The following is a 15,000-nucleotide window of genomic DNA, read 5'->3' as shown; positions in this document are numbered from 1 at the left end:
TCGCTTAATTCTGCCATTCTCTTTAAAAATATTATTATTACTATTATTATTAATATTTTTTAATCACAGTCTTCCAATTCGACTGGGTGATATTTATAGTGTGGGGTTCCAGGTTGCATCCTGCCTCCTTAGGAGTCCATCACTTTTCTTACTATGTGAGCCGTTTCTATTCTCACTCTCTTCTGCATGAGTCCTGGAGCTACTTCAGCCTCTAGTTTTTATTATTATTATTATTAATATTATTATTATTATTATTATTATTATTATTATTATTATTATTATTATTATTATTATTATTATTATTATTATTATTCAGTGGATGAAACCTATTTGTATGCAACAATCCAACTTCCAAAGAATATGGCGTTCATTAAGATGAAGTAAGAGGATGTTAAGTGAAATACCACAGAAAGAAGATATCCCATATATCAGATAAGAAAAAGACGTAAATTAATGAGTAGGTTTTTAGATTAGGAAAATGTATTAAGATGCAAAAAGAATAGTATTACATTGCATTTTCCCTTGACCTTGTGAAGTTCCAGTTACACGACAGTGTTCATTTTCTCTTTGACCTTGACCTGGATTCATTTGTTGACCTGGGAGTATTGTTCTTGACGGTGTAATTACTACTCGAGCTGTAATTGACTTTTTGTAACCATAGTAAAAGCATCGTTTCCTGTATTTTTCTTTTGCTGTTACTGTTAGCTTAGTTTGAATAATAATAATGAACCAAACAAAATCTTCTTTCAGTTTTTTCGGAAGGTTGAAAAAGAACCCACAAAATTACTGTGTATAACGTGTTTACTTATAAGTATTTACATTTGAGTAAGATAAAACGTAAATACTTATAACTAAACACTTTTCTTTTTCAATAATAATAATAATAAAATAATAATAATAATAATAATAATAATAATAATAATAATAATAATTAATAATAATAACAATAATAATAATAATAATAATCAATAATAATATTTAATTATTATTATTATTATTATTATTATTATTATTATTATTATTATTATTATTATTATAATACTAATAAAAGTAATAATAATAAATGAATGAAAAAACGACTTTGACCATTTAAATTTGTTTAGATGCTTGCTCTGATTATAAATTTGTATTTACTCAAATTAACATTTTTGACCTTAATTATAATTCAAAATTGACCAGTACAAATTTTTTTCTTTTTTGGGTTAATTAATCTCGAGGCTTTATTAAAATGTTTATGTATATAATCATCTAAGTTTCAGTGGCTAATCTCATCTCACATTAAATCAGGTCAGTGACCCACCCTGGTTTTTTACTTAGAAGTGAATGACCTAGTGCGACGCTGTAATTCACATCATCTTGGACCTTTCTTGTTTCCCGATTCAGATTTTTTTTTTAAATTAGGTCAGGTGATTGACCTTGACGTTGAATTATTGAATTATACATGAGTGACCTTATGTTCGAAAGGTCAAGCAGCATGAGTATCCGGAATTAAGAGTGATGTGACTAACATAACATCGTGTTCATTAATGTACAGTAAATCGTCAGTGTTTTAAATTATTGATCTTAGAGAGAGAGAGAGAGAGAGAGAGAGAGAGAGAGGAGAGAGAGAGTTTGAGACGAGAAGGAAGAGTGAGAGAGATTGGAGGAAACGGAGAGAGAGAGAGAGAGAGAGAGAGAGAGAGAGAGAGAGAGATACTGGAGGAAGAGGGGGGAGTAAAAGAGATTGGAGGAAACGGGGAGAGAGAGAGAGAGAGAGAGAGAGAGAGAGAGAGAGAGAGAAAGAAGGAAGAGTGAGAGAGATTGGAGGAAACGGGGAGAGAGAGAGAGAGAGAGAGAGAGAGAGAGAGAGAGAGAGAGAGAGAGATTGGAGAAAGAAGGGAGAGAGAGAGAGAGAGAGAGAGAGAGAGAGAGAGAGACTGGAAAGAGGGGGGAGTAAGAGAGATTAGAGGAAGAGGGGAGAGTATGAGAGATTGGAGGAAACGGAGAGAGAGAGAGAGAGAGAGAGAGAGAACTCCAATGCTAATGTTTAGAAAAATAAAGATAATCGGATAATGCTACAGACTAACAGTTTATCTGTTGCAATCCTTAATCTTTGCTTTAGCTGGTTTGATCACAAGCGTTGATTGATCATCTGAATACGAATTATTTTCCTCTCTCTCTCTCTCTCTCTCTCTCTCTCTCCCCCTCTCTCTCTCTTTCTCTGTAATACCATCTTTCTAGGCTTTTGAATCTTGGCTCTTCCGATCACCTGATAATATCTTGAATATGTATGATACATACAGAAGAACGATGTAACTGCTAAGAAAGTAGGTCACACTTAAGTGGTCGGTTACGTCTCAAGTAACCGATGATTGGGGTATAAGTAAAGAAAAGTATGATGAATTGTGAATGCAAACGATGGAAAAGCGAATGGAATAGGGGAAGAGGAGGAGGAGGAAGAAGAAGAAGAAAGATCTAAAAAGAAATAGCAAAGACGACTCGGAAAAATACGATGTTAAAGACGGGCTGCGAAAACCATAAGAAGGAATACAGTGGAGAAGAGTTGTGGAAGAGAAAGAGAGAAGAAGAACACGACGAAGAAATAAAGAGAGAAGAGGAAGAGAGAGGGTAGGAACACGACGAAGAAATAAAGGAAGGGAGCGGTGTAAAGAGGAGGAGTTAAAAGACGCGGGGATAAGAAGAGGGTGGCCTATGTTGGGTGAAAACTTCAGATTACCAAGTACTGCGGTGGTGGTAGAAAGGTTTGGGGGTGTTGGGGGGTAAGGGGGTGAGGAGGGTATGGGGGATAAGCCCCTTGAGTTCCCGCGCCTCACTGCCCGCCTCCCCTTTCTTAATTACTCACTCTAATTAATAGAACCTCATTAAGAATGTAATGCATCGCCAAATCTCTCTCTCTCTCTCTCTCCTTCATCTCCTCTCTCTCTCTCTCGGAGACTTGGATAGAATTTACTTTCGCGACGGGGCGAAGATCTCCGAAGATCTCTCACCCGCCCCTCACGGCGGGATATTTCGGGCGTCGTCCTCGAAGGGCCCCGTTCATTAGGAGTTTTTAATCGTGCGTCCTTTTTTATCCTGGAAGAGGCGCGTGTTGGGGAGAAAGTCCTAAGCTGCTCCCCCACCCACCCAGCTAGCCCCCCCCCAAAAAACCCAGAGAAGCGGAGTTCCGGCAGGAGATAGAAATCCTTTGGGGAACGTTTTATTGAGTTTTTCAAGAGAGAGAGAGAGAGAGAGAGAGAGATTCTCTGCTTACCCGGTTATAGATGTATTTGATGTACCTACCATCTCGCCATGTGCCTCGTATTCACCCCCGAAATGGGTCACCATTTTTTTTTTTAGGAGGAACCAAGACCTCGCTCTCTTCCGATTCCGATAATGAAGGCGTCCTCATCCGCTTACCAAAACCGCAGCGGAAACCTGCTGGTGCCGGTGTCCGGGAGCGCTCTCTCCCCTAATTTTTCTGACACGCGGACGATGAAATGTGGGAAAAAGACAAAAGATCTGACTCCGCAGTCAGTCCCGAAGTGCTTACTTAAGAGGAAAGGGTTGAGGTCCCCTACTCTGCCGCCGACGACGATGTTGCTGCTTCCTCTGTCTGCTGCCTCCTTTTATTTGCTTGCTTGCTTGCTTGCTCTCTGCCTCTTAGGCTTCTTCTGCTACTTTCTTTCACTGCTTGCTTCTGCTTCATCTTCCGCTTTTTGTGCTACTTCCTTTCACTGTTGCTTCTGCTTCTTCTGCTTTTTCTGCTTTATGTGCTACTTCCTCTTCCTGCTTGCTTCTTCTTCTGCTTTTTGTGCAACTTCCTTTCACTGCTTCTTCTGCTAGTTCCTTTCACTGCTTCTTCTGCTAGTTCCTTTTACTGCTTGATTCTGATTCTTCTTCTTCTTCTGCTTTTTCTGTTGCTTCCTTTTACTGTTTGCTTCTGCTTCACTTTTTTTACCATTTCATTTTACTGTTTGGTTTTGCTTCTGCTCCTTCCTTCTACTACTTGATTCTGATTCTTCTCCTTCTTCTGCTTTTTCTGCTACTTTCTTCTACTGCTTGATTCTGATTCTTCTCCTTCTGCTTCTTCTGCTCCTTCCTTCAACTGCTTGATTCTGATTCTTCTCCTTCTTCTGCTTTTTCTGCTCCTTCCTTCTACTGCTTGATTCTGATTCTTCTCCTTCTTCTGCTTTTTCTGCTCCTTCCTTCTACTGCTTGATTCTGATTCTTCTCCTTCTTCTGCTTTTTCTGCTCCTTCCTTCTACTGCTTGATTCTGATTCTTCTCCTTCTTTTGCTTTTTCTGCTCCTTCCTTCTACTGCTTGATTCTGATTCTTCTCCTTCTTCTGCTTTTTCTGCTCCTTCCTTCTACTGCTTGATTCTGATTCTTCTCCTTCTTCTGCTCTTCTGCTCCTTCCTTCTACTGCTTGATTCTGATTCTTCTGCTTCTTATGCTCCTTCCTTCTAGTGCTTGATTCTGATTCTTCTCCTTCTTCTGCTTTTTTTGCTACTTCCTTCTACTGCTTAATTCTGATTCTTCTCCTTCTTCTGGTTTTTCTACTCCTTCCTTCTACTGCTTGATTATGATTCTTCTCCTTCTTCTGCTTTTTCTGCTACTTCCTTCTACTGCTTGATTCTGATTCTTCTCCTTCTTCTGCTTTTTCTGCTCCTTCCTTCTACTGCTTGATTCTGATTCTTCTGCTTCTTCTGCTCCTTCCTTCTACTGCTTGATTCTGATTCTTCTGCTTCTTCTGCTCCTTCCTTTATCTGCTTGATTCTGATTCTTCTCCTTCTTCTGCTCTTCTGCTCCTTCCTTCTAGTGCTTGATTCTGATTCCTCTCCTTCTTCTGCTCCTTCCTTCTACTGCTTGATTCTGATTCTTCTCCTTCTTCTGCTTCTTATGCTCCTTCCTTCTAGTGCTTGATTCTGATTCTTCTCCTTCTGCTTTTTCTGCTCCTTCCTTCTACTGCTTGATTCTGATTCTTCTCCTTCTTCTGCTTCTTATGCTCCTTCCTTCTACTGCTTGATTCTGATTCTTCTGCTTCTTCTGCTCTTTCCTTCTACTGCGTGATTCTGATTCTTCTCCTTCTTCTGCTTTTTCTGCTCCTTCCTTCTACTGCTTGATTCTTATTATTCTCCTTCTTCTGCTTCTTATGCTCCTTCCTTCTAGTGTTTGATTCTAATTCTTCTCCTTCTTCTGCTCCTTCCTTCTACTGCTTGATTCTGATTCTTCTCTTTCTTCTGCTTCTTCTGCTCCTTCCTTCTACTGCTTGATTCTGATTCTTCACCTTCTTCTGCTTCTTATGCTCCTTCCTTCTACTGCTTGATTCTGATTCTTCTCCTTCTTCTGCTTCTTCTGCTCCTTCCTTCTACTGCTTGATTCTGATTATTCTCCTTCTTCTGCTTCTTCTGCTCCTTCCTTCTACTGCTTGATTCTGATTCTTCTCCTTCTTCTGCTCCTTCCTTCTACTGCTTGATTCTGATTCTTCTGCTTCTTATGCTCCTTCCTTCTAGTGCTTCATTCTGATTCTTCTCCTTCTTCTGCTTTTTCTGCTACTTCCTTCTACTGCTTGATTCTATTCTTCTTCCTTGCTTCTGCTCTTCTTCCTTCTACTGCTTGATTCTGATTCTTCTCCTTCTTCTGCTTTTTCTGCTCCTTCCTTTTACTGCTTGATTCTTCTTCTTCTTCTCTGCTTTTTCTGCTACTTCCTTCTACTGCTTGATTCTGATTCTTCTCCTTCTGCTTTTTCTGCTCCTTCCTTCTACTGCTTGATTCTGATTCTTCTCCTTCTTCTGCTTTTTCTGCTTACTGTTTATTGCTTGATTCGTTCTCTCTTCTTGTCTGCTCTTACTTCCTTTTACTGCTTGATTCTGATTCTTCTTCCTTCTTCTGCTTTTTCTGCTCCTTCTTCTACTGCTTGATTCGATTCTTCTCCCTTGCTTTTTCCTGCTCCTTCCTTCTACTGCTTGATTCTGATTCTTCTCCTTCTCTTTTTTCTGCTCCTTCTTCCTTTTTACTGCTTGATTCTGATTCTTGTCTCTTCTCGCTTTTTTCTGCTCTTCCTTCTACTGCTTGATTCTGATTCTTCTTCCTTCTTCTGCTTTTTTTCTGCTCATTTCCTTCTACTTGCTTGATTCTGATTCTTCTTCTTCTGCTTTTCTGCTCCTTCCTTCTACTGCTTGGATTCTGATTCTTCTCCTTCTTCTCTGCTTTTTTCTGCTACTTCCTTCCTACTGCTTGATTCTGATTCTCTCTTCTTCTGCTTTTTCGCTCCTTCCTTCTACTGCTTGATTCTGATTCTTCTCCCTCTTCTGCTTTTTCTCTCCTTCCTTCTACTGCTTGATTCTGATTCTTCTCCTTCTTCTGCTTTTTTTTCTTCTTTCCTACTGCTTGACTTCTGTTCTTCTCCTTCTTCTGCTTTTTCTGCTCCTTCCTTCTACTGCTTGATTCGATTCTTCTCCCTCTGCTTTTTCTGCTCCTTCCTTCTACTGCTTGATTCTGATTCTTCTCCTTCTGCTCTCTCTCTTCTACTGCTTGATTTCTGATTCTTCTCTTCTTCTGCTTTTTCTGCTCTTCCTTCTACTGCTTGGATTCTGATTCTTCTCCTTCTTCTGGCTTTTTTTGCTACTTCCTTTTATGCTTGATTCTGGATTCTTCTCCTCTTCTGCTTTTTCTTTTTCTGTTCTTCTACTGCTTTTGTTCTGATTCTTCTGCTTCACTGCTTCTACTTCTTGATTTCTTTTTCTTCTTCTTGCATTTCTCTGCTTCCTTCTCTTCTTCTCTTCTTCTTCTGCTTTTTCTGCTCTTCCTTCTACTGCTTGAGTGATTCTTCTCTTCTTGCTTTTTTTGCTCCTTCCTTCCTACTGCTTGTTCGATTCTTGCCTTCTTCTTCTTTTTCTTGATACTTCTTTTACTGCTTGCTTGATTCTTCTCCCCTTCTGCTTTTTCTGCTCCTTCTTCTATACTGCTTATCTGCTTCTCCCTTCTTCTGCTTCTACTCCTTGTTCTACTTGCTTGATTCTGATTCTTCTTCTTCTTCTGCTCTTTTTTCTGCTACTTCCTTCTACTTGCTTGATTCTGATTCTTCTCCTTCTTCTTCTTTTTGCTTGTTGCTACTTTCTATGCTTGTTCTGATTCTTCTCCTTCTTTGCTTTTTTTTTCTGCTCCTTCCTTCACTGCTTGATTCTGATTCTTCTCCTTCTTCTGCTTTTTTTGCTACTTCTTTTACTTGCTTTTTTTGCTCTGATTCTTCTCCTTCTTCGCTTTTTCTGCTCCTTCTTTTACTGCTTTGATTCTGATTCTTCTCCTTCTTCTGCTTTTTCTCTCTTTTTCCTTCTACTGCTTGATTCTGATTCTTCTCTCTGCTTTTTCTGCTCCTTCCTTCTACTGCTTGATTCTGATTCTTCTCCTTCTCTCGCTCCTTCCTTCTCTGCTTGATTCTGATTCTTCTCCTTCTTCTGCTTTTTCTGCTCCCTTCCCTTCTACTGCTTGATTCTGATTCTTTTCTTCTTTCTTCTTTGCTGCTTACTTCCTTTTACTGCTTGATTCTGATTCTTCTCCTTCTTCTCTTTTTCTGCTCCTTCCTTCTACGCTGATTCTGATTCCTCTCCTTCTTCTGTCTTCTCTTCCTTTTACTGCTTGTTCTTTTTCTTCTTCTTCATCTTCTTCTCTTCTTCTTCTTCTTCTTCTTCTTCTGCTCTTTTTTGCTCCTTCCTTCTACTCTTATTCTGATTCTTGCTCCTTCTTCTGCTTTTTTCTGCTCCTTCCTTCTACTGCTTGATTCTGATTCTTCTCCTTCTTCTGCTTTTTTTGCTACTTCCTTTTACTGCTTGATTCTTCTTCTTATTCTCCTTCTTCTGCTTTTTCTGCTCCTTCCTTCTACTGCTTGATTCTGATTCTTCTCCTTCTGTTTTTTCTGCTCCTTCCTTCTACTGCTTGATTCTGATTCTTCTCCTTCTTCTGCTCTTCTGCTCCTTCCTTCTAGTGCTTGATTCTGATTCTTCTGCTTCTTCTGCTCCTTCCTTCTACTGCTTGATTCTGATTCTTCTCCTTCTTCTGCTTCTTCTGCTCCTTCCTTCTACTGCTTGATTCTGATTCTTCTCCTTCTTCTGCTTTTTTGCTACTTCCTTTTACTGCTTGATTCTTCTTCTTCTTCTCCTTCTTCTGCTTTTTCTGCTCCTTACTTCTACTGCTTGATTCTGATTCTTCTCCTTCTTCTGTTTTTTCTGCTCCTTCCTTCTACTGCTTGATTCTGATTCTTCTGCTTCTTCTGCTTCTTCTGCTCCTTCCTTCTAGTGCTTGATTCTGATTCTTCTCCTTCTTCTGCTCTTCTGCTCCTTCCTTCTAGTGCTTGATTCTGATTCTTCTGCTTTTTCTGCTCCTTCCTTCTACTGCTTGATTCTGATTCTTCTCCTTCTGCTTTTTCTGCTCCTTCCTTCTAGTGCTTGATTCTGATTCTTCTCCTTCTTCTGCTGCTTGATTCTGATTCTTCTCCTTCTTCTGCTTTTTCTGCTCCTTCCTTCATCTGCTTGATTCTGATTCTTCTCCTTCTTCTGCTTTTTTGCTACTTCCTTTTACTGCTTGACTCTGATTCTTCTCCTTCTTCTGCTTTTTCTGCTCCTTCCTTTTACTGCTTGATTCTGATTCTTCTCCCTCTTCTGCTTTTTCTGCTCCTTCCTTCTACTGCTTGATTCTGATTCTTCTCCCTCTGCTTTTTCTGCTCCTTCCCTCTACTGCTTGATTCTGATTCTTCTCCTTCTGCTTTTTCTGCTCCTTCCTTCTACTGCTTGATTCTGATTCTTCTCCTTCTTCTGCTTTTTCTGCTACTTCCTTCTACTGCTTGATTCTGATTCTTCTCCTTCTTCTGCTTTTTTTGCTACCTCCTTTTATTGCTTGATTCTGATTCTTCTCCTTCTTCTGCTTTTTCTGCTCCTTCCTTTTACTGCTTGATTCTGATTCTTCTCCTTCTTCTGTTTTTTCTGCTCCTTCCTTCTACTGCTTGATTCTGATTCTTCTGCTTCTTCTGCTCCTTCCTTCTAGTGCTTGATTCTGATTGTTCTCCTTCTTCTGCTCTTCTGCTCCTTCCTTCTAGTGCTTGATTCTGATTCTTCTGCTTTTTCTGCTCCTTCCTTCTACTGCTTGATTCTGATTCTTCTCCCTCTGCTTTTTCTGCTCCTTCCTTCTACTGCTTGATTCTGATTCTTCTCCTTCTGCTTTTTCTGCTCCTTCCTTCTACTGCTTGATTCTGATTCTTCTCCTTCTTCTACTTTTTCTGCTCCTTCCTTCTACTGCTTGATTCTGATTCTTCTCCTTCTTCTGCTTTTTTTGCTACTTCCTTTTACTGCTTGATTCTGATTCTTCTCCTTCTTCTGCTTTTTCTGCTCCTTCCTTCTACTGCTTGATTCTGATTCCTCTCCTTCTTCTACTTTTTTTGCTACTTCCTTTTACTGCTTGATTCTTCTTCTTCTTCTTCTTCTTCTTCTTCTTCTTCTTCTTCTAGAGAACTAGAGAGAAAGAGAGAGAAGAACGATGGACAGCGAATCTTCTACTCCTCTACCACCACTAGCCTTGAACGCCCATCTTGGGATTTCTTGAACGAAAATTTTACGAAACCAGAACTACAAAAGCATTGCCGTAAGTTAGGATTGAACAAAATATGGGTATCTAAGGAAAAATTAATCGACCTTATCATGAAACTATAAACAAACTCATCCTACGAGAGAAGAGGAAACGCATGTTCCTCGAATATCACAGTCATCCCTGACTGAAAATGAGGCTACTCTAAAACTAAAAGAGGAATTATCTACCCTTAAGAAGATCTTAGCCAGAAAACTTCACAAATCAAAGAGTTAAATGAACTTTTGAAGTCTGCTAACGTCACTATAAAAATAGATTGAATGATCGTCCTAACCAACATCGAAGAGTATATACAACAAGAGAGGGGAGTAACTTTACATAATCCTTCATCAGGAACTACAGCACAGGAGGAAGATGGTACACTACTACTGGGTGATACAACTTATGCGACATACGCTCAACCGATCTTGGCGAAAAAAACTTTTATAAGAACAATAAGAGGTGCCAATATAGACCTTATACGGAGTTGGGTAATTGAAGAGCTAAACTGGGCACCTGCAAGATGCATTTTAGTGTGTGGTATCTACGATGTCTTGGATGATACATCATCACAACATCCTGGATAATTTAGTAGTCTCGTTATGGAGCTTAAGAACGTTAATGAAACTATGGAAATCAACATATGTCAGCTGTTTCCGAACCTTCGCGAAGACGAATATCAGGAATTGATTAACTACCATAATAACCAATTACGTGAATGGTGTTTAGGCAATGGGTATATTAGACATAACTGTGAGTCATCTTTTTAAGCTAGCTACTGAGAAAACAGACGAAATGTGTTTTCACCAGACCAATGAAACCCTGGAATTTTCTTGAATAGTGTGGTGCAATTAGCTACTCGAGTCTCTTAGCAAGAATGCCAGCATTTTAAGCTCTGTGATAATTGAAGGACGTTAAAAGATCACATACGTGGATAGAAACAAAATCAGAACGTATGCTATTCATCTGCTAGCACGCCTCGTATCATGAATACACGTAGGGAATCATTACTGGACAACGATGGAATTCAGGGCAGACCACAATTCGGGATCATACTAACTACAGGGAAGACCAGCGTGGAGGGAATGGAACATTCAGGAAGTATCGTAGGAGATGATGGCAAAAACTACGTGCAAAATCAAGGGCGTTATCAGTCCCGCCCTGGATGTTAACTGTGGTGAATACAATCATAATCAAAGATCATGTTATTACGACCACAGAATTAGATGCAGTAGCTGCCATGGTTTAGGCCATAAGAGTCGATTATGCCCTCGCTATGATCTATAGATAACGACCGAGGAAGATGGCACTGCAGAAGGTACAGTGAAGATCGCTATCGCAGAGAGGGATTGTGGGAAACCTGCTAACTATAGAACATATAAATGCTCAGTCCTTATTATCGAACTTTGATGAAGTGGAATTGTTAATAAAAGAAAGAAAATAGACATTTTATGTATAAGTGAACATGGCTAGATGCGGGTATCCGAGACAATTTTGTAAACATTTCAATTTTAATATCTATCGTTGCGACCAGGGAAGAGGAGGAGGAACTTGTATCTAGTTCGAGACGATTTAAAAGTTAATAGAATGACCCTAAATGTTGATAAAGTAGTAGGAGTGGAGGATGTCTGGATAACTGTACAACATAAAAAGCTCCCATCATTCATTTTAGGGTGTGTTTACCGCCATCCCAAAGCTTTAGTCTCCTCTTTCGACTACATTAACGGCTGTTTTTTAAAAGTTGTTTCCTTACGTGGAAAGCCAATTTTTATACTAGGGGATGTTAATGATGATTTATTATCTGCTAATAGTAAAACTGGGTAAATTGTGCGCCAATTGAACCTACACCAGGCAATTAATAAACCTACAAGAATTACAACCACAAGCTCATCACTGCTAGATGTTGTCATCACAAACAAACCAAAAATTATTTCCCAAGCTGAAGTAGTTCCTTGTCCCGTCGCTGACCATGAGTTGGTAACACTACAATAGATCTTTCAAAACCAAAAGGCAGCCTGTAACTAGAACATTTCGTAGTTTAAGACACTATAATCAGAATACGTTCTGTGATAGCCTGTTAAAATAGAACCCCTAACCTTAATAAAATTTTAAATACAGATATGTAAATATCCAAGTTTCTATATTTACTAGTGTTTTTGTTGAGAGTTTAAATGAGTGTGCCCCTTGTGTAACGAAAGTAATTACCCGGCTCCCCCGGCTCCTTGGATAAGCCATGACCTTAAAATACAAATGAAAGCAAGAGACGATTGCATGAAAGAGTCAAAAGGATACATTAAACTTAGAATTAAGAAATACTTATAAAAACCATAAAAAACGAATTGATCAACTTATTAAAACAAAGAAGGCAGAACATTTTAAAGATAAGTTTTAAAAACTGTCGTGGTAATTTGTCTACTAAATGGGAAATTGTTCATGAAATGATCCCTGCCACAAATAGTAACGTAGCATCCATGATTATAAAGATAAGAAAGATAAAGCAGAAGAATTTAAAACGAATATTTTGCAAATGTAGTCGACTGGCCTTCGAAAATTCTCAACAGATCCTCAATGCAAATAATACTCTGCCCACTATAGATACTATTATACCTCAAGGTATCGCGAATAACCTTTTCAGACCGCAACCCGTTGACGTAGATACAGTTGTCTTGGTTGTGAGGGATTTGAATGACTCAAAGGCGTTTGGATTTGATGGTATCTCTCTCCGTTTTCATACGAGATCGCCTTACCCGTGATAAGTTTTTACCTAACCGTTATAGTAAACACCTCCATTGTCACTGGCCTCTACCCCACCGACTGGAAACTATCGCATGTAATACCATTTTTTCAAGAACGGTGACCCAGATGCAGTCAAGAAAATTATCGCCCTATATCACTTCTACCAGTCTTATCTAAGATATTAGAAAAAATAGTTGCAGTTCAGCTCATGCAATATCTTGAAGAAAATAACTTATTATCACAAACCCACATGGTTTTAGACCACATCTATCCACCGAAACCGCACTCATGAAGCTCACAGAGAAAATTTATAGTAACATAGACGAAAAAAAGATCTCTCTCTCATATTGTTAGATCTCTCTAAAGCATTTGATAGCGTTAGCCATGATATCCTACGTAGTAAATGTATAAAACTAAAAATCGACCCGTTTTGGTTCAAAAATTATTTGGAAAATCGTATCAGTCAGTAAGAATAGACGATGTATCTATCTTCCTCTAAGCCAGTACAATTTGGGGTTGGGGTTCCAAGGAGGTCAATGGTTAGGACCAATTCTTTTCTTAATCTATATCAATGATATGTCTACTTCATTACAGGATTGTCTCTTAATTCAGTATGCAGATGACAGTCAAATCCTAATCACCGGAACCATAGAAGAATTACAAATGTTAATTTCAAGAGCGGAAAGTATCTTAGAAAATGCTAAATATTATTTCCAAACTAATGGATTAATGTAAACGAATCAAAAACTCAGTATATTTTCCTTGGCTCAAGACAGTACATTTCTCAAATTCCTGATAATATAGTTATAAATTTCAATGGCCATGCTATTAGAAAAAGTGACCATGTAAAAAACCTTGGAATTTACTTTGATCAGTACATGTTTTGATGCTCATATAACGAAGTTAGTAGGAAAGTGAATGGAACACTAATTTATATCAACAGAATAAAAGACAGATTTGATCATGAAATGCGCAAAATGGTTGTTCAGTCGCTTGCGTTAAGCATAGTAAACTACTGTTTTGAAGGTATGGGGCACTACGTCTAAACAACAACAACATCGAATACAAAAACTCCAAAACTTTGCGGCAAAAAAGTGACTGATGGGAAGGCAAAGAAATACGATCATGTACCCCAATTTTAAAGGAATTAGAATGGCTAAATATAGAACAAAGAATCAGTAGACTTATGTCTGTTAATTTATAAAATATTGAATAATTTATTACCACATGGATTTTTCCTCTGACATTAGTTGGATTTAGAAGTGACAGGACAACAAGAAATAGCACGACCTTTGCGTGCCAAGGACAAATACCAGAGCTGGGTAAAAGATCGCACTGTACAGGGTCCTTTAGCTTGGAATAAGCTGCCAACAACTATAAAAATCAACAGTTAATATCAATTCTTTCAATCAGCTCTAAAGAAACATTTTTTGCGATAGGTTGATAACGCTTTATACTGCATTTTCCCAGAATTGTAACAATTGGCGAGGGCAACTTTCTAAATCATAATGTTTCCTATTTACACATGTAAGTAAAATTATACATACTATTTGATGTTTTTAAGATGTTAAATCAGGTTTTTTTTTTGGTGTGAACCTGTGAGTAGTATGAAATGTAACTCATGCATTGCAATATATTTTATTCCTTTGTAAGATACAGAATAGCCAATGTAAAAGAAATAAAGCTTATTATTATTATTATTATTATTATTATTATTATTATTTATTTCTTTTATTCCTTCTTCTTCTTTTTCTTCTTGCCTTTTCTGCTCCTTCCATTCTACCACTTGATTCTGATTCTTCTCCTTCTTCGCTTTTTGTGCCTCCTTCCTTTTACTGCTTGATTCTGATTCTTCTTCCTTCTTCTGCTTTTTTTGCTAACTCCTTTTACTGTTGATTCTTCTTCTTCTTCTCCTTCTTCTGCTTTTTCTGCTCCTTCCTTCTTACTACTTGCTTTGATTCTGATTCTTCTCCTTCTTCTCTGCTCCTTCCTTTACTGCTTGAATTCTGATTCTTCTGTTCTTCGTTTCCTTTTCCTTTAGTTGTTGATTCTGATTCTTCTCTTCTTCGCTCTTTCTGCTCCTTCCTTCTAGTGCTTGATTCTGATTTCTTCTGCTTCTTCTGCTCCTTCCTTCTACTGCTTCGATTTCTGATTCTTCTCCTTCTTCTTCTTTTGCTCCTTCCTATACTGTTTTTTTGATCCTTGATCCTACTTGCTTCTATGCTCCTTCTTCATCTGCTGCTTGATTCTTGATTCTTCTCTTTCTTCTGCTTCTGCTCCTCGTTCTACTTGCTGATTCGATCTGATTTTCTTCTTCTTCTTCTCTGCTTCTTACTGCTTGATTCCTGATTCTTCTCTTCTTCTGCTTCTTCTGACTCCTTCCTTCTACTGCTTGATTCTGATTCTCTCTTCTTCGCTCTTGCTCCTTCCTTCTACTGCTTGATTCTGATTCTTCTCCTTCTTATGTTCTTCTGCTCCTTCCTTCTACTGCTTGATTCGATTATTTTCCTTCTTCTGCTTCTTATGCTCCTTCCTTCTAGTGCTTGATTCTAATTCTTCTCCTTCTGCTTCTTCTACTCCTTCCTTCTACTGCATGATTCTGATTCTTCTCCTTCTTCTGCTTCTTCTGCTCCTTCCTTCTACTGCTTGATTCTGATTCTTCTCCTTCTT

The 15,000-nt window shown here is 38.5% G+C and overlaps 1 pseudogene; it reads right to left on the bottom strand.

Annotated features, from left to right (window-relative positions):
• Nucleotides 1-15,000, bottom strand: part of LOC135209384 (uncharacterized) — a 22,866-nt pseudogene that overhangs the window by 5,391 nt on the left and 2,475 nt on the right.

Source organism: Macrobrachium nipponense, chromosome 37 (assembly GCF_015104395.2).
Source record: "Macrobrachium nipponense isolate FS-2020 chromosome 37, ASM1510439v2, whole genome shotgun sequence".
Taxonomy (NCBI): domain Eukaryota; kingdom Metazoa; phylum Arthropoda; class Malacostraca; order Decapoda; family Palaemonidae; genus Macrobrachium; species Macrobrachium nipponense.
The sequence above is the reverse complement of the archived record's forward strand: the minus strand, read 5'-3'. Positions and strand labels throughout refer to the sequence as shown.